Source organism: Mesoplodon bidens (genome assembly GCF_964165515.1).
Source record: "Mesoplodon bidens genome assembly, chromosome: 2".
Taxonomy (NCBI): Eukaryota; Metazoa; Chordata; class Mammalia; order Artiodactyla; family Ziphiidae; genus Mesoplodon; species Mesoplodon bidens.
Window position 1 is genome coordinate 80,453,183 of NC_138177.1, and position 27,846 is coordinate 80,481,028.

The 27,846-nt window shown below is 44.8% G+C and overlaps 1 protein-coding gene across 4 annotated transcripts in view; it reads right to left on the bottom strand.

The window, feature by feature from the left end:
* The window catches only part of HAO2 (hydroxyacid oxidase 2), a 223,515-nt gene that overhangs the window by 17,733 nt on the left and 177,936 nt on the right, over nt 1-27,846 (bottom strand). For 2 of the 4 annotated variants that reach the window (XM_081257133.1, XM_081257132.1), the window contains exon 1: nt 7,922-7,985. The exons of the other annotated variants lie outside the window; for them this stretch is intronic. The gene's annotated coding sequence lies outside the window, so the exon portion shown is untranslated. Of the gene's footprint in view, nt 1-7,921; nt 7,986-27,846 lie in introns of those variants that run through there. 4 annotated transcript variants of the gene reach the window in all.

Sequence of the window (27,846 nt, forward strand, 5' to 3'; positions counted from 1 at the left end):
CCAAGGGAAATGACACAGCTTCACTCAGAATTACTTGCCTGGAATAGTGTGTATTATATCATCTGAAAGCTGCTTGGAATTAAATAAATAACCCAGCATCTTTATATGTACCAAACACAGTTTTATCAATTTCTATCTACTATTTCCTCTTCCACCTACTATTTCCTTTTCGCTTCCCTGTGAAGAAGACAGAGAAGGTATTAGTCTTTCCATTTTGCATTTGAAGAGAACGGGGCCTAGGAAGCAAAATAACTTGTGAAAGATCAGGCAGTAAATTATTACAGAGGAAGGCTCAGAATCATATCTTCTGGTAGCTTCTAAAGGTAAACATTCTCCATTTTCAATTTCATGGTGCAGACTAAAGTAGTTGGTTCACCTAAATTACTTGTTATATTGAATTTAAAAGAATTTTGTAGGGACTTCCCTGGTGGTCCAGTGGTTAGGACTCTGTGCTTTCGATGCAGAGGCCTTGGGTTCAATCCCTGGTCAGGTAACTAAGATCCCACATGCCACGTGGTGAGGCCAAAAAAAAAAAAAAAAGTTAGCATTAAAAAGAAAGAAAGGGATTTCCCCAGTGGTCCAGTGATTAGGACTCCACGCTTCCACTTCAAGGGGCACAGGTTCGATCCCTGGTCGGGGAACTAAGACCCCACATGTGGCGTGGCCAAAGGGGAAAAAAAAAAGAATTTTGTAGGGTGAAAATACAATTATGTTGCATTTTTCCTTTTCATAAAGAAAGATGCAACATAATTGTTGCATGAATGTTTGTATTAATATCTATTAATATTTCATAGCATATTTAAAGTCTAGTAGAGTCCTGAGCCCATTATTTTTACTAGCGGTCCAATACAAGGCTTATAACTGAAGAGAGGACAACTGTGTAGTTCCAAGTTTTTCCTATTTGGGAGTGAAACTAAGCACTATATATTTTTATGTATTTCAGTTTGATCCATACAGGCTTTAAAGCCACCAGAAATTAAAGGGAGGATGCAAGTTGTCTAATGTGTGTGTTTTTTGCATTCCCATTTTATTTGATCTCCAGTCCAGTATTTTTTCTTCTTTTATCTTCTACTCCAACTGTGAAAGAGGAAGGTGGAGAAAAGGATGAAAATCTCTTGCTCACTGACCAGGAACTTAGCTCATTTAATCTGTTTAGCCTTTTTGTCTAGGGTAAAAAATGATGAGGTGCAACTTGTATACCAGTGATAAGGAAGCTAAAATCTAAAAGCAAGGGCACTCGGTGGTACCTGTTGCTAACGATCTGAAGTTCAAATTGTTTTCCTGGAGTGAGGGAAGGGGGAGGGACATAGACTGGCGCAGTTGGAACTTCAAGGCAGATTTTGCTTTCTTCAATATTACTGTTTGATCAAACGCAGTTAGTCTAGATAACAACCTGTCTTCCTTTGAAGTTTCATATGGCGCATATGATTCATGTTGATGTCACTTTAGGAACACTTCCACTTGTATGAAAAACACCTAGGCCTTCTGTAAGAAATCTCAGGGGGGACATCATGGGGCAGGTCATTGAGATTCAAGGGGGAATCTCAGGAGCAGGTGGTTGGTCTACTTTAAGACCCTTTGTCCGGGTCCCCTGGGAACTTATGTCAAGTTTCCCAATGGAGCGGTAGAGATAATGTCAAGGCTACACTTTGGAGGCCTTGTTTGAGAGATTACCCTGTTCAAGGTTGTCTGAAAGTGCTTTAATCTCTTTGTGGGTGACAGTCTCAAGGAGAGAGGCTGCAAAGCCTGGAGCCATCGCCATAGCAACGGTGGCATTGGCACAGGAGAAGCTACTGCAGGAGGAGGCCCTGGTAGTGGAAGGCATGGGGGCAGGGCAAGGAGGGGGTCCGGGGCTACTGGAGCCACAGGCAGTGCTGGGACCAGGAAGACAGGAAGCTACAACACCCGTGACTGAGGCAGATGAGCCCCCAGGGAGTCCCCAAGCAAGGTCAAAGTAAAGGGCTTGGATTCCCAGGAACATCAGGTCAGATATCAGAGTAAAGATGAGACCGGAATGTCCCTAACACTGGAGTGGCCTGAGGAACCAAGGATGACATTTGTATAGGAATGAGGGGACGGAGGGCCCAGTGTCGGTCTGACAGATGCGAGTAGTCAAATGCCGCAAGAACGGACCCAGGGTCCTATCAGCCCAGGATCAGTTCTGGCCTTTTCCCTGAGCCCTCCCACACTGAACTGAGGACTCGGGGCCCCTTCCAGGACATGATGGCCATGTTTTCAATTTATTCTGTTTTGTGAACTAATAATCTGTCCTCTCCAGCCACTGCCTCACCACCCACTCTCATTAGCCCGTTTTCCTTCCCAGGCATTAAAACTCCCCTGGTGACCTGTAGGCACGTTCTACTATGAAGAGTAGTACGTGTGGGTTCTTCAGAACCAATTCTGCAGTAGCTATGGGGAACGTCTTTGTTTTACTCTAGGAGATCTGCTTAAGGAGTTTTTAAACTCCTTAAATGTGAGGGAGGCACATTTATATTAATGCTCATGCTGGAGCTGTCGTGACCTAAGTAGGTCATTAGTGACCCACTGTGCCACCTCCACAAGCCGTAATGACTGCCAATCCTGCCTGGCGAGGATGAGAAGACAGAACAGTTGTGCTTGATGGAGCTGAGAGCGACTTTAGAGAGATGGATAGACGTGCACAAGTTCACACTGAAGCAGAATTTAAAAAACGAACCCGGGTTTCCTGTCTCCACGTTCAGTGTCTTTCTGACATAGTATGTGACTCTCAGAATTTCTCTGACTAGTCTGGCAAAATAACCTGGAATTGGATTCTCATCATTTGGGAATTAGTTTCTCAGCATAGACCTAAGGTTTCTAGAGACTTACCTACACTGGATTCCAGCACTCTAACGCCTCCTCTATTCTTTCTGACCCTGCTTGGTTAGCCAATATGGGCAAAAAGGGCTGAAGCTGGAGGAACAGAATAAGCTCTTGCTTGTGTAGTCAGTGGGCCAGTGCTTGTGAGGGTCTGAGAGGCAGCCTGCTTCAGGCGAGGTTACTGACACTTAGGTCTATGAGCAGAGGCAAGTGATCTCCTCTCTCAGGACCTCAGCTCCTCATTGGAAAAACTAAAAGTTTTATATATTTTGGAATAATCTCTACCAGATTTGAAGCCACCAGAAATGAAAGGTTGGGCTGTTGTCCATCAGGCCCTCATATTCTGTGTTTCCCCTGCCCATAAAAACGCAAAGACCAGGCTTCCCTGGTGGCGCAGTGGTTGAGAGTCAGCCTGCCGATGCAGGGGACACGGGTTCACGCCCCGGTCTGGGAAGATCCCACACGCCGCGGAGCGGCTGGGCCCATGAGCCATGGCCGCTGAGCCTGCACATCCGAGGCCTGTGCTCCGCAATGGGAGAGGCCACAACAGTGAGAGGCCCACGTACCGCAAAAAAAAAAACAAAAAACCCAAAAACAAAACAAAAAAGCAAAGACCTCTCTTTATTTATTTATTTATTTTTTGCGGTATGTGGGCCTCTCACTGTTGTGGCCTCTCCCATTGTGGAGCACGGGCTCCGGACACGCAGGCTCAACGGCCATGGCTCACGGGCCCAGCCGCTCCGCGGCATGTGGGATCTTCCCAGACCGGGGCGTGAACCCGTGTCCCCTGCATCGGCAGGCTGACTCTCAACCACTGCACCACCAGGGAAGACCTTTCTTTAGATAGATCACGTTAGCATTCTCATTCAGCACTTTGTGGCAATAAAGTACAGAACGGGGAACTAGCCCATCATTTGGGCTGGTTTCCAACACCAAATAGCTGGGAGCTCACAGCCTTTCTTCCTTCTTCCTCACCGACCTCGAGGCTCCCTTTTTAACCAGGTGTTCTGGCCCTGTGTCACCACCTGATGGCTTCAGTGGAGCTTCTCTGACCTGTCAGGGCGCCATTTCCTTTTTGGAGGAGGGTTCTCACCCAACCTGGGTTCCCTGCTGGCCGAGCAGGTAATCCCTCATCCTACATATGTATGCCTTTTCCTCTTTCGCTGATTTCTCCAAACTACTGGTTGATTTTTTCAGGAAATCTTTCTCACTCTTCTTCCCTTTCCCTAGTCTCTCCTGTCTCCTTCCCTTCTCCATTTGCAAACCCAAAATAACCCCCTCACGGTGGATGATATTAGTGCTGTAGAGTCCCTTGGATTAAGAACAAAAAGGTAAACAAGTTTTGAAGTCACATTAGATTTGGGTAAAGAATCTCCAAAGCCTTTGAAAATATCCTCAGAGACACCTTGAGATTCCATTTACTTCCGTTGCCACTGAACTCTTTCTTCCTCTAATTAAGCCTCTTTTTCCTCATCATCAGCATTTATGAACACAAAAGAAACTATTTATTACACAATTTTCTTAGTTTTCAGTTTTAGCCTAAGACTAACAATACATGACTTTACACTCATTTTCATTGCAAATATGCCAACTTTCTGCTACTTGGCAAATCAAGCAGGTATTTTCAGTCACCTAGGACTCCAACCACTATTTTATTAGCCTTCTTTCTATGGGAAAATATGGGCTGAGTTCCAAACAAATGGCTTCCAAGATTTGGAGTTTTGGAGTTTTGGAGCACAGCCGCGTTGTCAATGGCGTGCTTTCCATGGGGTGTTGGCGATTGTTTAGGGCCTACTTGGAGACACTGACCCAAGGGCTCATAGGGTGTTTGGAAAGATTGGGGATTTTCTTCTTCTATTAAGCAGTGGAATAATTTGATTACACAAAGACCCTTGGAGACAGCGTGATGGCTCCTTAATAATAAAAATGACAATTAAATTGCAACCATTTATGGAATGCTTCATGATGTGTCATGCACTGTGTAAATTGTTTCATGTGCATTAATGTGTAATCCCCAAACACAAATATTATTATCCCCATTTCAGATGAAAAGCCTGACGTTCAGAGAGATTAAAATACTTTGCCCAACATCACACATCTAGTCAGACGTGCTGACTACCATAGCTTGGCTCTTAAGCATCATGAAAAGAAGCAAATAGGGCTTCCCTGGTGGCGCAGTGGTTGAGAGTCCACCTGCCAATGCAGGGGACACGGGTTCGTGCCCCGGTCCAGGAAGATCCCACATGCCACAGAGCGGCTGGGCCCGTGAGCCATGGCCACTGAGCCTGCGCATCCGAGGCCTGTGCTCCACAACGGGAGAGGCCACAACAGTGAGAGGCCTGCGTACCACACAAAAAAAATAGAAGCAAGTATATGTAGCCAAGTGTGGTTTGCAGGGTGAGAGCTGGCATTGAAAACGCCCTGGGCAGATGCAGCTTCGCTTCCTTCCCTTGACAAAATCATAACTTGATCAGAAAGTAAGAAAACTTCGTCATTTAGCTGGTCATAAAAAATACCCTGGCAAGTTTAAATGAATCTTAATGGTCTCCAAAGCACTCTTCTGTATTTTATTCCATTTGATGCTTATAATAACCCAGTGAGATAAAGGGCGATCACAGAGTAGAGGTACAAGAGTCCCATTTTATAGATGAAAAAATTAAAACTCAGAGAGTTCAAGTGAACTATCTATAGTCACATGATGAGAATGGCAGGGCCTGACCAGGAATCCCTCTGACTTGCTCTGGATATTCTTTACTTGGCCAGTACGGGTTGTTCGTGGTTCGCTAGGATACATTCAGGTCTCTGTTCTGTAGGGTCAGAAGAGCTGCATAAAGTGAGCTTGGTCAGTTCCCACAAAATCTAGGCCACTGGGAAAGGTGTCCTGTGTGGAGATCATTGCCCTGCATCTTCATTTGCTCAGAAAGGGCAGAGTGTCAGAAACTACACCAAGGGTCAGAACAAGCTCTGAACTCTACTCTTTTCACTTCTGACTTGAGGTCTCATAGGCGTAGCTATGTGTAGGAGTGGCAGCCACGGGGCAGCAGGAGAGGGATGAGAAGGCGGAGCAGTGGGGATGGACCACACCAGGTCAGAGATGGAGCAGATGTCTCTCTGCCTTCCTCTAGCATCTCTCACCAAGGTGTCTATCCAGATTGCATTTCTGAAGGCCGCTGCGCTCAGCTGCTAACGTTACTCCATGAAACGTTAGTAGCTGAGGTAGTCCGTTCAGTCAGGATGACAGAGTCTCATAAGCCTTGTAACTTGGCAAACATGGGCTCAAACTCAGCTCTGTTCCTTGCTCACCAGGAACAAGCTATTTGTGGAAGAAGACAATTAATGCCTATCCCATAGGGCCTTCATGAGGACTAAACACTATAACCCGTGTAACGTTTCTAGAGCAGTGCCTTATATAGACTAGACCATCCATAAATGGTAGAACCATTTGCATTATTTCTCTTGTTGATGGCATTCTCCTGGGAGGCTCTGAAGGTTGACAGTGGCTTCCAGATTTGAGTAATTCCGTGATGGTATAATTTAAACCCTGCATTGGATTTATTCATTAGTTCATCTCACAAGGCTTACTGAGTACATGCTCTCAGCCAGGAAGGCAGAGGCAGTCACTGCTCAGCATGTGCTCCCTGACGTTTCCTGGTTGCTTACAGGTAGGCAGGGTTTATATTACTAGTTCTGGTCAATGGGCTATGAGTGGAAGTGACATGTGTTCATTCTGGGCCAAGAATTTAAGTGCTGGTATGTGACCTTCTATCCTTCTTTTCTTCTGTTACAACAGTCCGGAGGCCGTATCCACCAGAGGCATAGCTGTAGGATAAAGACAGCCTGGATCCCTGAATCACCACTTGGAAAGGAGTAGCCTTGGAGATCAGCTGACTTTGCATGAGCAACAAATAAATATTTGCCTGTTAAACTACTAAGAATTCAGAGTTTATTCTCTACTACAGCATAGCCAAACCTAACCTCACTAATAAATCTAGGCATCATGCTAAACACTAGAAATTTTTAAAAACTTAGATATCAACATCTGCTTTCAAGAAGCTTACAGTCAAAGAAGACAGATTTCAGTAGCTGATTCTCTGTTAGTTGATATGATATAGAGTATAATAGAATTCCTTTTCTAGGGAGAGTTACCCAGGAATTTGGAAATATTCCCATTGTTTCTCAAATGGTATCCCATAAATGATGTTCTGCTCTATCTATTCTAGACAAGCTTCAATTCCCATCTATCTATAAAATTAGAATACGGCTGTCTATCTCACAGATATCTTGTGAAAATCAACGGATCTTGTAAAATGCAGAATAGCCTAATGATTAAGAGTAAATACTTTGGGAGTTTTGTTTCCTGTTATGAGGTAGAAAATCACAAAAAGCAATTGCTCCCTTGATCCTGTTTCCAGACTCTCTATTACAATCCATTGATCCGTCTGTCTTTCTTTCTACCAATACCACCCTGACTTGATCACTGTTTGGGGAAAGTTCTTCCCAGATTGATCTATAGATTCAAATTGACTCAATCACAGTCTCGGGAAGCTCTACAGTGGAGGGAATTGGTACCTCGTTCCAAGCAAGCTTATTCCCCAAAGAAACTACACCAGCCCGATTGTTTGAGAAACATTAACTTCTCTGCCTTTTAGAAGCAGTCCCAGTGTCACTGTTTTCCTCTGCCCATGGCCAGGAAGCAGTGATCAAGTTACAAAGCATATCGCGAGGGCAGGAACTGTGCCTTTTAGATTTTCCAGAACTCTTGCAAGTGGACATCTTTTGAGCTATTTTCCTTCCTAAGGACACCAATAAGTACTCCCCCAGGTGGTTCTGAGACTTAACTTCTCTAGACATAGTCTCCTCTAGCTGTACTGTCTTTGTAGTGTCTTTGAAGCAAAGCCTCCCTTTGCCAGGTCCCTCAGTGTCCTACTACCTGCCTCCATGTTACCTTTTTCTGCCACGACTCTCCCTTACAGACACAGTGAGCACCTCCGATGCCTCCTGAAATCTCTGGCCTTTCTTCTCACCCCACCTGCCAGCTCATCTCCCTCCCCAGTTCCAAGCACACAGAAGACACGCAGCAAACCTGGTATTAGCCTCTTCCAGTACTTGGGGAAAGCGGTGTCCAGGGGCCGCCACGCCACTCCTGGCTCACGGCTGGCTATGGCGGGAATAGCAGTTCCCTACCCATAGCCCCCTGAGGACAGAGAAGTTTCAAGGCTACAAGTTAATCTTTAATGGGAACAACATCACTGGCTTGGAAGCCAGTGAGCAAGTGGGCCAGAGCAAGGTTAACCATGAAACGAACTTGGTGAGCTTTGCCAAGTTACCTCACATTTAAGGGACGTTCATTGCCAAATTCAACCTCAAAATAAAAGACTCACTTTTTTTCTCCCAAACCATATATTTTCCCAATTCTTCCAAGATGGTTAGAGGAAGGGAGTGGGTGATTTCAGGTGGAGAATTACGAAAGCCCCGTGTTGTAAAGGAAAGGCTTGTCTGGGGAGGTGGCAAGGGGATGGGTGAAGAGCGGTCACAGCCTGGGAGCCGGGAGCAAGGAGCAGTGGGGACCCAGCCAGGATGGACTGAAGGCCGTGCTGTGTGGAGCCCTCCAGGCCTGACCAGAGAGGAATATGAGAGGCAGGGAGAACCACTAATATTTTTGAGTGGAAAAATGACTCAGTAATCAGACAGAAGCCAACACAAGAGTACATGTGAAAAAAAAAAGAATTCCCCAAGGGCAGTCCTGTGGGGTTCACTGAAGGTCACTAATTAATGTCCAATTCGTCTGGGTCCTTCCCTCTGTGCTTCTGTGCCAGCCTTGCCACTTCCTCACACTGCAATAACAAACGGCTATTAAGTGCTGACAATAGGCCTGACACGTTGCATGCATTATTTCACTCGATCTTCACAGCAACCATATGGGTAGATATTATTTTCCCCATTTTTCAGAAGAGAAAATGAAAATTAACTTGCCCAAGACTTCATCAGTAATGAGCAGAGTTGGGTTTTTTTTTTTTTGCGTTCCTGGTATGGCAACTTGCTCTTTCATTGGCTTAGTGTCCTGAGGTGCCCAAGGAGGAAGGGGACACAAGACTTTATCCAAAGCTCAGATCCCTCTGTGAGCACATCTAACATACTCCACGAGAGCAAGATGACCTTACTTTTTTTTTTTTTTTTTTTTTTTTTGCGGTACGCGGGCCTCTCACTCTGTGGCCTCTCCCATTGCGGAGCACAGGCTCCGGAGGCGCAGGCTCAGCGGCCATGGCTCACGGGACCAGCCGCTCCGCGGCATGTGGGATCTTCCCGGACTGGGGCACGAACCCGTGTCCCCTGCATCGGCAGGCGGACTCTCAACCACTGCGCCACCAGGGAAGCCCTGACCTTACTTTTTAAAGGAGCCACGGCTCAGCAACGCCCAGCCCACGGGACGGGTACTGCCTTTTCAACCCATTAGCTTTCCACTGGTCCTCAGTGAAGACAAGCATAGACAGAACCCTCCCTCCTCCACTGTGAAAGCCCAGACTATTGAGCTCAATTCAACTCTTGAACGTGGCTATTGGTTTTTCTCTTGGTATAGACAAATAATTGCTCACTAGCGTGTCCCAGCGCCTGACATGATTGATAGAGGATGGCTTTTAAAGTACAAGTTCACATCAACAAAGCCAGGCTTGGATCACCCTCCAAGGACTTTGCCCCACAGGGAACTTCTTTCAGGACCTCAGGAGGAAGAAACCTGTAATTATTTACATGAAGAAGATGGGAGGAGCACTTTTTGGAATGTCATCTCACAGGCTTTCCTGAGTTAGGAGTAATCTCCGGGCGCACAGAGTTGGGATTTGAATCTAGCTTGTAGCCACCATTCAGTGGCATGTGAAAACTCTAGGTTATTTCAAGGATCATGGCAGTGGGATTTGTCCGTCTTTTAGAATCTGTAGTTGGAGTGAAAAATAACTTTTCCTGCTGATTTGTCTGTCATACCTTCCCTGCTCAAGGCTCATTCTGCGTTTGCTTGGAGGGTAATTGCTACCTGTTGTCTTACCACTAGATGGCAGTATTACCCCAGAAATGCCTTGCAAAGTGGCCGGACTCTGGAATCTGGAAATTCCTTTTCCACAGTGGTTTTCAGGCCCACACAATCAGCCTCCAGGCCATGCCCACAGTCAGCTTTCACATCACCTGGCCTTCTCACTGTCCTCTGATCCAGACTTTCCATTGCCATTTTCCAATCCTGGACAGCGTCCCTTCCTTCCAGGAGGCATTACAGTGTTACGGTCAGGAACACAGACGCTGCAGCTTCGTGCCTGAGCACCAATCTGCAGCCGCTTACTAACATCCACATGTAACTTAATTTCTCCATGCCTCAGTTTCCTCACAACATCTCCTACACTTTATTTTTTTAATTTTTTTACATTTTTTTCTGCTTTATAACAAATTTAATCAGTTATACTCTCCTACACTTTAATGAGAAGTAAATGAGTTAATATTTATAAGGTTCTGGTAGTAGGTAGAACAGTGGAGGTTCTCCTATAGCTCTCATAGCTAGATTCATAGTTTGAATCAAGTTCAAACTAGGTTCTCAAGTTTGAATCTAATATGAAGTCCTGGGGACCATTTGAGCTAAGCTAAGGAACTCACTGGGCTAAGGAACATTTTCTCTTCTTTAATATCAGCCTTCACTGCTGTAGCCTAAGTGAGTTAATCCCCATGGGGGTACAGAGGAGCAAAAGCAGAGCTATTTGAGGAGCTTTTGTAACATCCCTCGAATTCCAGAGAATGTGTTCATGATGGGCCCAACCTCGGATCTGACACTGGGTTCGACAGGGCAGTGCCAGTGGGTTTGGAGCACATTTCAAGATGAAATTGTAAAGAGATGTTGGGGTTTTTTTTTTTTGTTTTTTTTTTTAGGTGGCCACAGGGTACCTATTGAACAATATGCCTGCTTAACTGGGGTGAAGAGAAATGACGGGTCATTCATGAGCAGTCATGGCCCAGTTTCTTAGAGAGCAAACGTAGTTCTGCGAGCAGAAAGGCATCCCCTGCAATTCACCATGATAGGAGGCATCCAGGCCCTCCTGGTTCCTGCTGTGCCATTCAGCTATCTGTCATGCTTGAGCTGATTCCAGAAGTCAGACAAACCTGGGACTTTGAGGTCTGGGCTCAAGCCCACCAGGGTGCCTGACCCTTTGGAGCTGCATTCAGGTTAATATTAACCTTGAATTGTTGATGCCTGAAGCCAACCAGTCGTGGGTGAGGCTAAGGCAAACTGAGGGGCAGTTTGCATCTTTCTGCAGCGTGGGAGCCTCTTATAGGCTATGAGCCCAGCGGTGTGGCTGCCCCCCTCGGTGGGAGCCCTTGTGCAGTGCGTTACAGGGAGGGACGGGGACAAGACCCGAAGAAGGGCTTGCTGGAGAGTGTAGTTATAGGCCAATGACTTTTGTCGTGGGGCTGTATTGTTTGTCCTTGTTTTATAGGGTCTGAAGTAAGAAGGAAAATTTTCTCTCCAGCTGCTGAGTTTGCTACATAGATCAGATCTGATTGGAAGAAGACGGAGCTTCTGGGTATGGAGATGAGCTAGGTAGCAAGAGCTGGGATTATAAACCTTACCAAGATCATGGAGAAAATCGGGAACTGGGTACAGACAAGAGTTAGGATCCCAGAATCTGCTGGGTGTCTGGGGTCACCGGCATGGCTGTCCACATGGGAGACGATGTGGGATCCAACATCAACAGCCCATTGATATGAGAGCCACTGGCATCTTGGGGACAATTTGTATTCTTCGGAAGGTTTATATTGATCCAGGATCAAACATAGCTTATATATGAGTTAGGTGACAAGGGAGGGACGGTTGGCACAGGAGAGAAATCAGTAATGTCCTCCCTAAAGACACCTCATTCGTGACATGGCCTTGCTCAGACACCAGGGTATGTGACAGCTGCCCTGTGATAAGGTGTGAAAAGGGCCTCTTACTGTGCTCAGTAGCAGTAAGTGCTCGATAAATGGTAGTCAGTATTATCCTCAACAATAAACAATAACATTTAGAGAACATTTACTATAGGCCAAACAGTGTTCTAAGGGCTTTGCATATATTAACTCATGAGGTAGGGATCATCTTTATCCCCGTTTTACAGATAAGGAAACTGAGGCACACAGAGGAAAAGCAACTTGTCCAAGATCACACAGATGGCCACCAGCAGAGCCAGGATTCAAAGGCAGGCAATCTGGCCCCCAAGTCTACACTGTTAACTATTATACTATGAATTCATACTTCAAAGAGCAGCTTATAGAAGACCAGAGGAGGAAGAGATTGGGGTGACCAAGGAAGTGGGGGACCTGAATATACAGCTGTTTCAGCTGGTCCTTCAGCATAAATTCAACTCTATTTTCTGCCCTCAAACCCAGTCCTTAGGTCTGAAATTCAGCCCACAGGTCCTGCTCCTACATGGACAGGGGTAGGGTATTCAGCTGAGGCCCCAGACTTGCTGAACCCAGAGCCAGTGGGCCAGCTAATGAGGGACTCCTAGGGAGCGTCTGTGCCTTCACAGCTCACTGGCTGAATTTTGCCCCTGCTTGCACCAAAACACGATGTTTTCATGCCTCTGCCTGTACTTGCTGTTCCTTCTTCCTGGAATATTCTTATCACTCCTGACTTGTCCTTATGATTCAGTTGCTGTGTCTTCCCAACCATGAAGTCTTCCCCAGTGCTGTCAGGCAGAGCTGGCAGTGAGTGTGTGTGTATGTGTGTGTGAGAAACACGTCACACTGTATTCCTGTTGGTCCATTATGGTGGTGGCTTTTGCAGGACTTTCAGTTCCTTGAGGCCAGGAACCATGTTGTATCCATTCTTGAAACCCACTGCCCAGCAGAGCCTGGTGCCTAGTAGGCACATGACTAGTATTTGTTGTAGAATTAGAGAACAGATGTTGATAGTAAAACCTGCAACCTCAGACAGAGAAGCAGGCAGAGAATGCAGTCAGCATCATCCCTTCTCATCTCTACCCAGTGTCTCCCTCCTCTCTCCTTTCCATCATCTGTCTTACTGGAAGAGCACAGCCAATTTAATGCAAAGGTCAGGACAACTTTGGTTCCTGCACTGTTGATTGACGTTCACATTTCTGAACCTGCAATGACCTCAGTAGATCTAGGGCCAAACTCCACGTGAACACCCTGGGTTATGTTGGGACAACTGGCTTCACGAGGTGGTAGCTTTATTAGGTCCTAAGATTCTGATCAGCCCTCCAGCCCCTTGCCCACAGACAGTACCGCTGACTCCTGTTAGAGCCCAACGTTTTGGTTGCTGAATGAGCTGCACCAGGTCCAAATGGACTAACTAGCCTGCTATGTCACTATGGGTAAGAGGAGTCCCTAGAGCCTCTGAAGGCAGCAGCCTGAATCTGCCCTTCTCTTTCCCCCTTCGTACACTGAATTTGTATGTTCTCCTTCCCTGAAAGTCTTCTGCATGTGCTCAGGGCTCATTCCTTGAGCAAGGCATATTCAGGACAGGCGTATTCAGGTTCCATGAATGGGCTGCCTGGCTGTTCTTATATTTTGCTGGGAGATGGAAGCAATCACTTGCTGTGCTTCAAAAATATCTGATCTTTGAATGGATAAAGATGATGTGGTACATATATACAATGGAATATTACTCAGCCATAAAAAGAATGAAATAATGCCATTTACAGCAACATGGATGGACCTTGAGATTATCATACTAAGTGAAGTAAGCCAGACAGACAAAGACAAATATCATGATATCCCTTATATGTAAAGTCCAAAAAAATGATACAAATGAACTTATTTACAAAACAGAAAGAGACTCACAGACATAGAAAACAAACTTATGGTTACCAAAGGGGAAAGTGGGGGGAGGGATAAATTAGGGGTTTGGGATTAACATACACACAACACTATGTATAAAGTAGATAACCGACAAGGACCTACTGCATAGCACTATACTTAATATTTTGTAATAACTTATAAGGGAAAAGAATGTGAAAAAGAATATATACATATATGTGTGTGTATGTGTATATGTGTATATATAACTGAATCACTTTGTTGTACACCTGAAACCAACACAACATTATAAATTAACTCTACTCCAGTAAAAAAAATCAGATCCACAAGCTGCTGAATCTACTTCCTAGAACCATGGGTTGACTATCACTTTAAACACTAGACTACAGCTGACCCCATTGTCCCAGCTCCACCCCCAATTATTTCCACTAAGGATTGACTGTATGATTCTTGATGATTTAAGACCTAAGGCATAAAAAAAAGAAGTGGGAGAGAAGGCAGGAGTGGAAACAGAACACAGTTATGGTCTCCCAGTAGCTGAAATAATCTTAGGTTTCATTTTTTAAAAAATTAGAATATAATTTACACACAATAAAACAAACTCGTTTTTTTTTTAATTTATTTATTTTTGGCTGTGTTGGGTCTTCGTTTCTGTGCGAGGGCTTTCTCTAGTTGCGGTGAGCGGGAGCCACTCTTCATCGCGGTGCGCGGGCCTCTCACTATCGTGGCCTCTCTTGTTGTGGAGCACAGGCTCCAGATGCACAGGCTCAGTAGTTGTGGCGTGCAGGCTCAGTAGTTGTGGCGCACAGGCTCTAGTTGCTCCGCGGCATGTGGGATCTTCCCAGACCAGGTCTCGAACCCATGTTCCCTACATTGGCAGGCAGATTCTCAACCACTGCGCCACCAGGGAAGCCCAGTTTGATGGGTTTTGACACAACTGGTGTAACCACTGCCAGTGTCAAGATATTGAACATTTTCATCACCACAGAAAATGTCCTTGTTTCTTTCCAGTCAATACCTTCCCATCCACAGCAGAGATCACTGCTCTTATTTCTATCACTGTAGCTTAGTTTTGCCTGTTCTAGAACTTTAAATTATTGGAATCAATTAAATGATTGTTTATGTATGGATAGCTTCTTTTACTCAACAAAGTGCTGCTGAGATACATTTATGTTTTTGCTTGTACGAGTAGCTTATTCTTTTTTTACTGCCGAGTATTGCTCTTTTGTATTAACATAATACAAATTTGCTTATCCATTCACCTGTTGGTGGGCATTCGAGTTGCTCCCAGTTTGTGGGATTATTATGAATAGAATTGCTGAGAATGTTCTTTTACAATTCTTTTTGTGAACATGTTTTCATTTCTCTTGGAAAGATGCCCAGGAGTAAAACTGCTGAGTAACAGAGTGGGTGTATTTTTAACTTTGTAAGAAAAAGTTCTCCAGAGTGTTCATGCCATTTCACGCTCCCACGACCAGATGTGAGAGTTTTGGTTACCACCTAGTCTTCATTCTATTAGCTTGTAGTCACTACTTAGAGAAACAGGTCAAAGAACCGTAACATTGGTTCTTACAAACAGATTTCAGAGAGTGTTCTGGTCCCAAGAACTTGAGTACCCTCGATAGTAAAAAGGTCTTCCACTCTTTGGGACCTTAGACCCAGCATGCAAACTTAGGAAGGATGCTCAAGGAGCAGTGAAAGGGGAAGGCAATATAGCTCAGCCCATCATGCAGGATCAACCCAACAATCAATCCGATGACAGATGTTCAAGCCAGATCACCCTCATCTCCAAGAGTGGTCTTTGTAACAAGTTACTATCCCATCCCTGAGTAATCAGAGAATTTATTTGTAATCTGTTAGCTAATTGTTCCCATACTGAGCACAGATCTTAACTAAATGCCAAAGTGACGTTTAAATTTCTGGTCTCCATTATGAAACAGCTGATAAATTACCATGCTTATATTCTGCCAGTAGAGTTTAATTTGATTTGCTTAAGGTTGCAACTGATTTCTGAGATCCCTAAACAAGATATGAAGTAAATATCCCAAGATACGATGTAAAAGCTATAGAAGATATGGATATAGAAGATATGGATTTGCAGCAAGGACAGGGGCATTGCACTCCAGATGCACAGTATTTAGCAAGTCACATCACTTCTGTTGGCTTCAGTTCCCTCAAAAGCAAAGTGGAAACAATTCCTATTTCTACCCACCTACCTGGTGGGGTGGGTTTGAGATTCAAATGAGATACAGCTGCATTTGAATCCTGGCTCTGCCACATCCTACCAAAAGCTTGACTGTGTTACGTATTTAACTTCCCTAATCTGGGGTTTCATCCCTGTAAAGTGAATTTGATAAATCAATCCCTTACAGAGTTGTTATAAGAATTAGGGGGCTTCCCTGGTGGCGCAGTGGTTGAGAGTCCGCCTGCTGATGCAGGGGACAAGGGTTCATGCCCCGGTCCAGGAAGATCCCACATGCCGCGGAGTGGCTGGGCACGTGAGCCATGGCCGCTGAGCCTGCGCGTCCGGAGCCTGTGCTCTGCAACGGGAGAGGCCACAACTGTCAGAGGCCCGTGTACTGCAAAAAAAAAAAAAAAAAAAAAGAATTAGGTAATGTACATAAAACACCTATTGGTAATGAGAGCCTCAATACTAAGCAGACTACTTGTTTGAGTTGTACATCAACCAGATGGCAGTTTTCTCAATCAAATGGCAGATTTACTCATTTGCCAATCAACCTTTGTTGAACTAGGCACCATGTCCTGTTGATAAAGCTCACACAGTGACAGCAACAGTACCTGGGCTGTGATTTGTAACCCAATTTCAGCTGTTTCCCTTTTTTTATTCTTCATTGACCCACATGTAAGACACATCTTTTCTCTTTCATTAAGGTCATTTCCTCTTATCTTGTATCATATACAAATAATCAGGGTGGTCTGTTATTACTTATCTGAATAAAAGGGTTTATTCTAGTCTCTACCTGTACTTTTACATTTCTGCACTACTTGTATAGAGTGGCTTCTGATAGTTTTACTTTTCTTAAATTCACACAATCTTTTTGTGTAAGTGCAAACATGTGACCCAATTACCTGTTCTACTTTGTTCGTGTGTGAATATATACATATTGAAACACATTTAAAAAATCACTGTTTTAAATATAGATCAATGGAACAGGAAAGAAAGCCCAGAGATAAACCCATGCACATATGGTCACCTTATTTTTGATAAAGAAGGCAAGAATATACAATGGAGAAAAGACAGCCTCTTCAATAAGTGGTGCTGGGAAAACTGGACAGCTACATGTAAAAGAATGAAATTAGAACACTCCCTAACACCATACACAAAAATAAACTCAAAATGGATTAAAGACCTAAATGTAAGGCCAGACACTATAAAACTCTTAGACGAAAACATAGGCAGAACACTCTATGACATAAATCACAGCAAGATCCTTTTTGACCCATTTCCCAGAGAAATGGAAATAAAGACAAATATAAACAAATGGGACCTGATGAAATTTAAAACTTTTGCACAACAAAGGAAACCATAAACAAAACGAAAAGACAACCCTTAGAATGGGAGAAAATATTTGCAAATGAAGCAACTGACAAAGGATTAATCTCCAAAATTTACAAGCAGCTCATGCAGCTCAATATCAAAAAAACAAACAACCCAATCCAAAAATGGGCAGAAGACCTAAATAGACATTTCTCCAAAGAAGACATACAGATGGCCAAGAAGCACATGAAGGATGCTCAACATCACTAATCATTAGAGAAATGCAAATCAAAACTACAATAAGGTATCACCTCACACCAGTCAGAATGGCCATCATCAAAAAGTCTACAAACAGTAAATGCTGGAGAGGGTGTGGAGAAAAGGGAACCCTCTTGCACTGTTGGTGGGAATGTAAATTGATACAGCCACTATGCAGAACAGTATGGAGGGTCCTTTAAAAAGTAAAAATAGAACTACTATATGACCAAGCAATCCTACTATTGGGCATATACCCTGAGAAAACCATAATTCAAAAAGAGTCATGTACCACAATGTTCACTGCAGCACTGTTTACAATAGCCAGGACATGGAAGCAGCCTAAGTGTCCATCAACAGATGAATGGATAAAGAAGATGTGGTACATATATACAATGGAATATTACTCAGCCATAAAAAAACCGAAATTGAGTTATTTGTAGTGAGGTGGATGGACCTAGAGTCTGTCATACAGAGTGAAGTAAGTCAGAAAGAGAAAAACAAATACAGTATGCTAACACAATTATATGAAATCTGAAAAAAAAAAAAGGTTCTGAAGAACCTAGGGGCAGGACAGGAATAAAGATGCAGATGTAGAGAATGGACTTGGGGACATGGGGAGGGGGAAGGGTAAGCTGGGATGAAGTGAGAGAGTGGCATGGACATATATACACTACCAAATGTAAAATAGATAGCTAGTGGGAAGCAGCCACATAGCACAGGGAGATCAGCTTGGTGCTTTGTGACCACCTAGAGGGGTGGGATAGGGAGGGTAGGAGGGAGGGAGATGCAAGAGGGAGGAGATATGGGGATATATGTATATGTATAGCTGATTCACTTTGTTATACAGCAGAAACTAGCACACCGTTGTAAAGCAATTATACTCCAATAAAGATGTTAAAAATAATAATAAAAAATAATAAATTAATTTAAAAATCAATGGAGACAAAAATAAAAATAAAAAGTAAACAATCACTGTTTTCACCTTTATATTACAGTTAGGACATTATATTGATTTTCATAATAATGTGCATAACTGATTTTATTGTCAATGAATTTAATTTTAGAGTAGTAAAGGGGGCAAAAACTAAATATATATAATACAAAGAGGGTGTTGGGTCTCATGGTGTTGAGAACCTATGTTGTGGGTGAATTGGAGCATCATCTTTTCATTCCCATGGCTTCTCTTTTTGCAGGCACCACTCTTGTTAGAGCAGGGGCTATTGGATGCAAACCCTGCAGTACAGAGTGGGGTCTGCTTGGGACCCTCCCTTTGTCTGTGAGACCCATACAGTATTTGTATGCCAGCCACTGCCCTGTCTTTCCACTAGATGCCAGCAGTGTCCCAGGAGACTGGCTGGCTGTGCTGTGCCTCCATGGGAGTTTACAAAACAGCACAAGGAAAGTGGCTCCAAGTGCACTGCAGCCCTCCTGGAGTTGAGGGCTGCTGATGGCATCTTGATCACTTGGTTCCCTACCTGCTCTGATTTCAGAACAACAACAGGTCAAGTGTAGGCACATAACAATGTACCAGGTGAGATCCAGAGCGTAACCACGGATGAGATCCCAGCTCCTGTGCTAAGGGCCTCTCTGACCCACCCACTCACCCACCCACCCACAGAGTACATCTGCTGGAGACTGACCGTAAATATTGACCTTTCATTAAACATGTCATCACTGCCATTCACTTAGTCTCAAGAGCACCGGCACAGAAGCCAGGGGGGCTGGAGCTCGAGATGGGAAAGAACGAACCTGTGATCTTCCAACCCCTGGAAAACAGTGCTGCATTCTGCCCTGAGAGCCCAGGATAAGGCTCTGTTTGTGCTGAGAACTACCTTGGTCTTGGGTTTTGCTGAACAGAATTGAAACCAAATGAGCACTCTCTCAAAGGAAAACTATGCCTCCTCTGAATTCGCAAGGATCTGATGATAATATGTAAAGACACAGAAAGACACTGGCAAATGATACAGGGGAGTGCTGCCCTGTGGCGCTTTAGTGATGTTCCTACAGAATACAGTAGCCACCAGTCACATGCGGCTACTAAGCACCTGAAATGTGCGATTAGGAAGTGAATTTTAAGTCTTACCTGATATTAATTAGTTAAAATTTAAATTTAAATAGACATATATGACTAGTGGCTACTGTACTGAACTGGTAGATAAGAGAATATGAGACAAAGGCATTAATCAAAGACCTCCAGAGTGTCAAGCCCTGCACTAGATGTGTATATGTGTATGATACATAAATAACTCACACATATGCATAATACAGGTGTGATTACATGTAATTTAAATATATGTAAATGAGTAACAATCTCAGAGAGGTAGTTGAGGTTGGACGTGGAACTAGAGGCTGTTGTCTTTGGGAAAGGATGAATGGATAAAGGGGAGCACTTGCCATAAGAGAATAAGATGAGCCAACTGATTGGGGCCAGAGGTTTTCTAAGACAAAGAGATGAAAAGGAGTCCCTTTCCACCAAGAGGAAGAAGTCAAGGTGTAAGTGCCAAAGTAGTAATGAAAGGAGGGTGACCAAGGAAAGACTATTGAGGTTATCAAGGCCCTTCCTCTCCATCAGGAAGGGGAGGGGCAAGCACCCTGAAAAAGACCTGGTGGTGGTCAGTCCAGGAAAGGAAGAGGAACTTCTTCAGCCTGGTGGGAGGCGGGTGCGGTGCGAGTGGCTGGGAGCCAGGATCGCTGGCACAGACACCCGTGGAAGCTGCAGCATGAAGGTGTCCACTCCTCTGGCCCATGAGTGAGGAGGAAGGCATGCAGCTTGGAAGCCAGTGAGCAAGCTGATACCTGGATAGCGAGAGGAATTTTCAAAGACTATTGAAATCTGCTGGTTTAATACTTCTCCCATGCAATTTCCTTTTAATTTTTACTTACTTAAATTTTTTTTTTTTTTTTTTTTTTTGCGGTACGCGGGCCTCTCACTGTTGTGGCCTCTCCCGTTGCAGAGCACAGGCTGCAGACATGCAGGCTCAGCAGCCATGGCTCACGGGCCCAGCCTCTCCGCGGCATGTGGGATCCTCCCGGACCGGGGCACGAACCTGTGTCCCCTGCATCGGCAGGCGGACTCTCAACCACTGTGCCACCAGGAAAGCCCAACTTAAATAATTTTTATTAAGAGGGTAAGCAAGGCATTTGGGTCATACCTTCCAAATTATATCTAAGGTGCTCTGAGAGAGAATCCTTCAGTGTGGTCAGAGAAGGACAGCTCATTCAAATGTCACATGCATTGTGTTACTTGATCTCCAGATCAACATTTTGTGGTTGGTATTATGGGTTTTACAGCTGAGGAAACCGAGGTTCTGAAAAGAGAAGGGGCTTACTTGCGTCATCCGTTAGGAAGAGAGAGGCAGACCTCACTTTTACACTGAGATCTTAGCACTTCGTGTCTAGTGTTCAAATTCAATGGAATTAAACACATTCTGAACACGTTCATACTCTTGTTTGTAATAACTGAATAGACAGATGATGGGCAAAGAATATTGTGAAGACATTGTTTTTTTAATAATCCCTTGAATACCTTACCTTTTAGATATTAAATAGCCCCAGGTTTCAAGTGTTTGTAGCAGAGGGTAGTTTTTTTTTTTTTTTTTTTTGCATTACGCAGGCCTCTCACTGTTGTGGCCTCTCCCGTTGTGGAGCACAGGCTCCGGATGCGCAGGCTCAGCGGCCATGGCTCACGGGACCAGCCGCTCCGCGGCATGTGGGATCCTCCCAGACCGGGGCACGAACCCGTGTCCCCTGCATCGGCAGGCGGACTCTCAACCACTGCGCCACCAGGGAAGCCCCAGAGGGTAGTTTTGAGCCATGAATCTGAGTGGAAGGCCCGCACCTTCCATGCTCCATTCTGCAGCATAGCTACTTATCAAATAATAATAATGATGATATTGAACTAATAATAACATAACCTTCAACAGTCCTACATCCTAATTAGACAGGTGCAGCTGTGGCCTCTACCGAACCAAAGCAGAAATGCTGTTGTGTGTACTTGGCTTTTGCTTTAACGAGGAAGTTGCTTACAGCCTTATCGCTGAAGTTGAAGCAAAGAAACAAGGAGAATGGTAAGGTGGGCTATTCATCCAACAGTTATCTAGTGAATGCCTCATGTGTGCCAGGCACTGTTGCGGGTATCATCCATACTCTGGTCACTCCAGGGCTCAGTGGTTCCTCAGGGCCTCCTGGGAATTTCAGAATTTCAGACTCACTAACTTGACATTTAAGGTTCGTCTATATCTAGCCTCATTCTGCCTGTGAGGGCAGCCACATCTGTCCCTGTACACACGATCCTGGCTGAGCTGGTGCTGCTAGCTGGTTAGGTGGCCGTCCCTCACTGCTTCATAGGCAGCCCTCCAGAGCTGTGCAAACATCCCAGAGAGCAGAAGACCACTCTTCCATCAAGGGTGTACAGGTACAAGGGTCTCACATGCAGAATTCTTTTATGACACCAAGTGGCTCTGGCTGTGGCAAAGCCTCCGGGAAACCAAACTGAGGAAGATTCCACGAAGTTGTTGAAACTATCACAAGCAACATGAATGGCTATAAACCCTATCAGTAATTAACAGAAACAAGAGTTTGGCACCTGCTTTTTGGCAAATTGATCATTTAACAAATCAATGATTTTATAAAGCTGCATTTTTGGTTAATTTGTTTTCAGCCAGTTGGTTTTTGTGAATTTCTTTTTGGCAAGCTGGTTTTGCTTCCAAGCTCCTAACATTCTCCAGTCTTCCTATCCCCTTAAATCTCCCTGCTTCCCCTCAGCCTAACCATCCCGCCACCACCAGACATGGGCTGTGTATCTAGGAATATACATTCCCTCTTCCTCTCCAGGGAAGCCCCTTCAGGCCTAAGGAGGAAGCATTTCATTGTCAGACTAGCTGCCTGGGACTGTAACAGTGATGGGCTGTCCCTGGTTTCATCATGGTGAGCCTGGACACACCTGAAGATTTGGCTTCAATCTGATTGGTTGAGGTTTGTACCTTAATGGTTACGAAAGATTTTGAGTATCATCTCTGGTGACCACCATGTTGATAGCACATCCTCTTTTAAAGAGATAATCCCTGTTGTTGGTAAACGGATACTGTTTGCAGAAGCTTCCTACATTCTGCTCCCTTCTGACTGTGAGTGCCTTAGGGCAAACCCCATGTCTATATTTTTCACTGTTGCATCTCTAGTGACTGGCCCAGTGTCAGACACTCAGAGGTCTAGTGGTTAAAAGTGAACTAGGACAGAGGGCTTCCCTGGTGGCGCAGTGGTTGAGAGTCCGCCTGCCGATGCAGGGGACGTGGGTTCATGCCCCGGTCCGGGAAGATCCCACATGCTGCGGAGCGGCTGGGCCCGTGAGCCATGGCCGCTGAGCCTGCGCATCCGGAGCCTGTGCTCCGCAACGGGAGAGGCCACAGCAGTGAGAAGCCCGCGTACCGCAAAAAAAAAAAAAAAAAAAAAAAGTGAACTAGGACAGGTCTGGATACAAAGCCCACTAGATATGTGACATTGGTGCGTCCTTCCACCTCTCAGTTGACAGGTGTCTGTCAACTGGGGAAAACGACAACAACCATCTGTCTCATCAGGATGCTGGGGGAAGGCATGTCGTCAAGTGGTTTGAAAAGAGTGTGATGCAGAGTGAGCACTCAGTGTTAACTATAACTGCTGAATGCATGAATGAGTGAATGAGTGAATGAGAGCTGATTTGATCCTCACAACTATCCTGCCAGGTCAGCATGATTTATTTTTATTATTATTATTTTTTATTTTTTATTTTTTTGCGGTACGCGGGCCTCTCACTGTTGAGGCCTCTCCCATTGTGGCCTCTCCCGTTGCAGAGCACAGGCTCTGGACGCGCAGGCTCAGCAGCCATGGCTCACGGGCCCAGCCACTCCACGGCATGTGGGATCTTCCCGGACCGGGGCACGAACCCGTGTCCCCTGCATCGGCAGGCGGACTCTCAACCACTGCGCCACCAGGGAAGCCCTGTTTTTATTATTTAAAAAAATTTTTTTTTCTTTTTGGCTGTGCTGCATGGCACGGGGGATCCCAGTTCCCCAACCAGGGATTGAACCTGTGCCCCCTGCAGTGAAAGCGCAGAGTCTCAACTGCTGGACCACCAGGGAATTCCCCAGGTCGGCATTATTATATGCAGATAACCCATGCATCACTTGAGGCTCCACGCTCTTTGGAGATTTAAATAAAATGTGACTTGTACCTCATTTCCAGAACTGAGCAAGCTTGATCTCTCCATAGAATTTCTTTGCTTCTTGTCCTTACATTCTTACTGTTTTCTTTTCCTGACCCTCTTGATTCCCCTCCAAGAACCCCATATCAGATCCATATTTCCATAAGAAATCCAACCATACTTAGCCTTTTCAGAAGTGGGTCATTTTACTGAAATTTTACATCAAGTCAATAGCACCCACTCACCTCCTCTGCCCCCCCCCCCCACAAGTCTCCACCACATTCCCTAGACTTTTTGGACTCCAACACTTTTTCCACTTGACCCTCTTCCTAACACCACAACCCTGGAAAGTGCCGTCCAGTTCCCGCTCTCTGGCTGCATCATTTCTCATGGGGAGAGGTCTTGCTGGGACAGTCTGCTACTCCTCAGCCTTTCTCTCCCACTCTGTCTTAGCTTCCGCCCAGAATTCTGGTGAAAAATGTCCTCAATCTCAAGTCCATCTTGTTTTGAGAAAAAGATTTCTAGCTTGTTTCAGATCACGTAAACAAATCCCCTTGGGCAGAGCTTAGTGAGAAGAGAGTATCTGTTTTTTTTGTTTTGTTTTGTTTTAAATTTTTATTGGAGTTGATTTACAATGTTGTGTTAGTCTCTGCTGTACAGCAAAGTGAATCAGTTTAAATATACATATACCCACTCTTTTTTAGATTCTTTTCTCATATAGGTCACTACAGAGTATTGAGTAGAGTTCCCTGTGCTATACGTTAGGTCCTTATTAGTTATTTATTTTATATATAGTGGTGTGTACATGTCAATCCCAATCTCCCAGTTTATGCCCCCCGCCTCCGCTTTCCCCCCTGGTAACCGTAAGTTTGTTTTCTACATCTGTGACTCTCTTTCTGTTTTGTAAATAAGTTCATTTGTACCATTTTTTAAGATTCCACATATAAGTGATATCATATGATATTTGTCTTTCTCTGACAGCATCTGTTTACTTGCGGCATCCAGGTTGTCAACTCACTCTTCAAGAGGTTGCTGACATGGAGAGGGTCCCTTTCACGGCCTGCTGAGACCCTAGTTCCCCATGCTGGTTTCATCCAATCCCAGTCAGGCAGCAGTCCTGGGAGAATCCTGGATGGTCAGGGGACTGATCAAACATGGTGGCATGGAGGGTGAAAGGTGATGGGCAGAATTCTCAGCTGCAGCTCTTCCTATATCCCCATGGGAAACCCAGTTAGGTGGTGGTGGGGGGATACCCCTAAAAGTCTCTGTATTTTGTAGAGAAGAGAAATGGTGCACTTTCAAGCATTTTTGCTCTAGGGTCGGATAGCTCCTCACTCTGGCTTCTCTATTTTACATCTGTAACTTCAGGAGGGCTCAGGGGTAACGTCAGTCACAAGAAGCCCATCTTACTGCAACTAAAACAATGGGTAGGCATTTGCATCTCAGAGTTTTGAGAAATTGTTTGTTTTTCTGGAATCTATCCACCTCTACCGGGGCCTGCTAGGTACTGAGGCTGGGCAGCAGGTGGTCCTACCTGAGTGGTCACATGCAAACTGTGGGTCCTCCTGACCACAGCTGGGCAACCTGGATAGGACCCAGGTCAGATAGACTTTGATAAGGAGAGGGAAGAAAACATGTAGGAAAGCCCACCAGAACCACCAGAACTCCAGTCTCTGGAGGCTGAGCCCTGCATGCGACTGGCCCTCCAGCCTGCACTGGCTTCTCTTGTCTCCACACAGCCGATGGGCCTTGTTCCTATACCGACAACTTCTCCTTTCTCCCAGTCTCTGGTGAAGACTGAACCACTTCCGGAAGCTCATGCCCTACCAGACCTTGCTCCAGGAGGCCCAATTTTCCAAGGTGACCTCTTGAACCATGTCGTGTGGCTTACTCTTTTAGCTTATTTATGAAAACCCTTTCTTCTTTCTAGTATTGCTTCTGTTCTGCGTTTTCTCCTTTTCTGAAGCTGGGTCTGGTTGAGGAGCCTTCTCTCACTCTTTGTCCCACAAAGTCATGGCCCAGTTAGTGGTGAGGTGGAGGAGAGCTTCCCCTACCATCATTCCCAGCTTGGCTGACTTGCGGATGCACGCTCTGTTATCCATACAGATCAGTTCATTTCCCAGGTCTCTTGAGATTACAACCCTAACTTGAGTCTCCCCCTCCTCTGCCATTGGACATACTTCAGTAGAAACATCTGAGAAGGACTGGCCCAGGAGAAAGGGGCTCACCTGGCCTACTTTTCTCCTAAGTCTTAGGCCAGAAGCACGAACAAGACTTTGGTGCTCACAAATGTTCTACCTCACGAGGAAACTTCACAGAGATGTGCGGCCCAAAGCCTCAGATCATAACAAAGTATTTTTTCAGCTGAGGCTCTGTCCCAATAAATCCGTTAGAGACTTGGACCTTGTGGGAAGGTTACAGCCATAATCAGCAGACAACAGAATTCTCCCTCTGCTACTCACTAGCCGTGGAACCCATGGCAAGTTACCCGACTTCTCTGAGCCTTGATTGCTTTATCTGTAAAAGGAGAATTATAGTTTGTATTTCAGAAGGACTCTTATGAGGATTAAATAGGACAATGTGTGTGGACAACCTAATACAGCACCTGCTATGTAGTAGGTCTTCTGCATTGGCTTCCTGTTTGTCTCTCGTTAGATATCACACTGCATTGTGGGCAGCAGGGCAATGCCTCATGCTCCCAGCCTCTCCTACATGTTCTCTTCCCTCCCTCATCAAAGCCTATCTGACCTGGGACCTATCCCCTCACAGCTGTGTTCCCAGAACTGACGAAATAATTCAAGCTAGGGTGAGATGAAGTTCAATGGACATCACTTTCCTGTGTTATTTTATCAGACACTGTAGGCTGCACACACCAAATTCATCCTCCCACCGCCCCCACCCCCAACTTCTTTCTTGCCAATAGAGTCCTGATTTTTTTCAGGTGTCCACACTCTTTCACGTAGCAATGTGTTCAGATCCCATGCCCAGCTCCAGGGTAAAAGCTGATTAGTCTAATCAGGGGAAGTCCATTCTCTAAGCCAGTGCTTAGTTTGGAGGTGGACATATAATCCTGTTCCAATCAATGAGTGTGAGGTGATGTTTGCTGGGGGAGCTTTTTTTTTTTTACAATTTTATTTTATTTATTTTTGAATTTTATTTTATTTTTTTTATACAGCAGGTTCTTATTAATCTATTTTATATACATCAGTGTATACATGTCAATCCCAGTCTCCCAATTCATCCCACCAACACCACCCCACCCCCTTCCACTTTCCCCCCTTGGTGTCCATACGTTTGTTCTCTACATCTGTGTCTCTATTTCTGCCTTGCAAACTGGTTCATCTGTACCATTTTTTTAGATTCCACATATATGCGTTAATATACGATATTTGTTTTTCTCTTTCTGACTTACTTCACTCTGTATGACAGTCTCTAGGTCCATCCACGTCTCTACAAATGACCCAATTTCATTCCTTCTTATGGCTGAGTAATATTCCATTGTATATATGTACCACATCATTTTATCCATTCATCTGTTGATGGGCATTTAGGTTGCTTCCATGACCTGGCTATTATAAATAGTGCTGCAATGAACCTCTCTGTGCTTCCATTTCCTCTTCTGTGTAAGGGCTTTAATGATAGCAGTTACTTTAAAGAGATAGAAGGATCCAATAAATGAAAAAATGTGTGTACAAGACTACAAGGGTGCCTGGCCCTGAGTTGGAGTGCAATCAACGTTAACCACTGTTGTTCTAGAAAACTGCAAACCTACTGGGCTGGAGGGAGGCGATTATTCTGTAGCATCAAAATGAACTTAACCTTTCAAACACTGAAAGCCTTCTTTATGTTCAAGGATTTCTTTTCAAAAGAGATGTCTATAATCATTGTCTCTACTTTTCCTTCTTTTCCAATCAGGCTTTCGTTTCTCCTCTTACAGTTCAAATCCAAGGTTGAATTCTCAGGTCTCCTCTTGAGCTGTCAGCAGCCTTGAGGTAGGAGGTCACTAATTTCTTTAAACTCTTTCTTCCTTCTTCCTTTAGGACATAATTCACTCACAGGTTTCCTCTTACCTCTCTGGCTACTCTTTCTCAGTCCCCTTTGCTGGTCTGTCCTCATTTTCCTGATGTTTCCACGTTGGAGCATCCCAGGACTCAACCCCGCACATTCCTTCATCCCAGAGATGGAAATTCCATGTTTCCAGTTTCTCAGGCCACTTTCATCAGGGCTATTCCAACAATCAGTCCAAACAAGAGGAACTGACCAGTGACCCATGCCCACATGT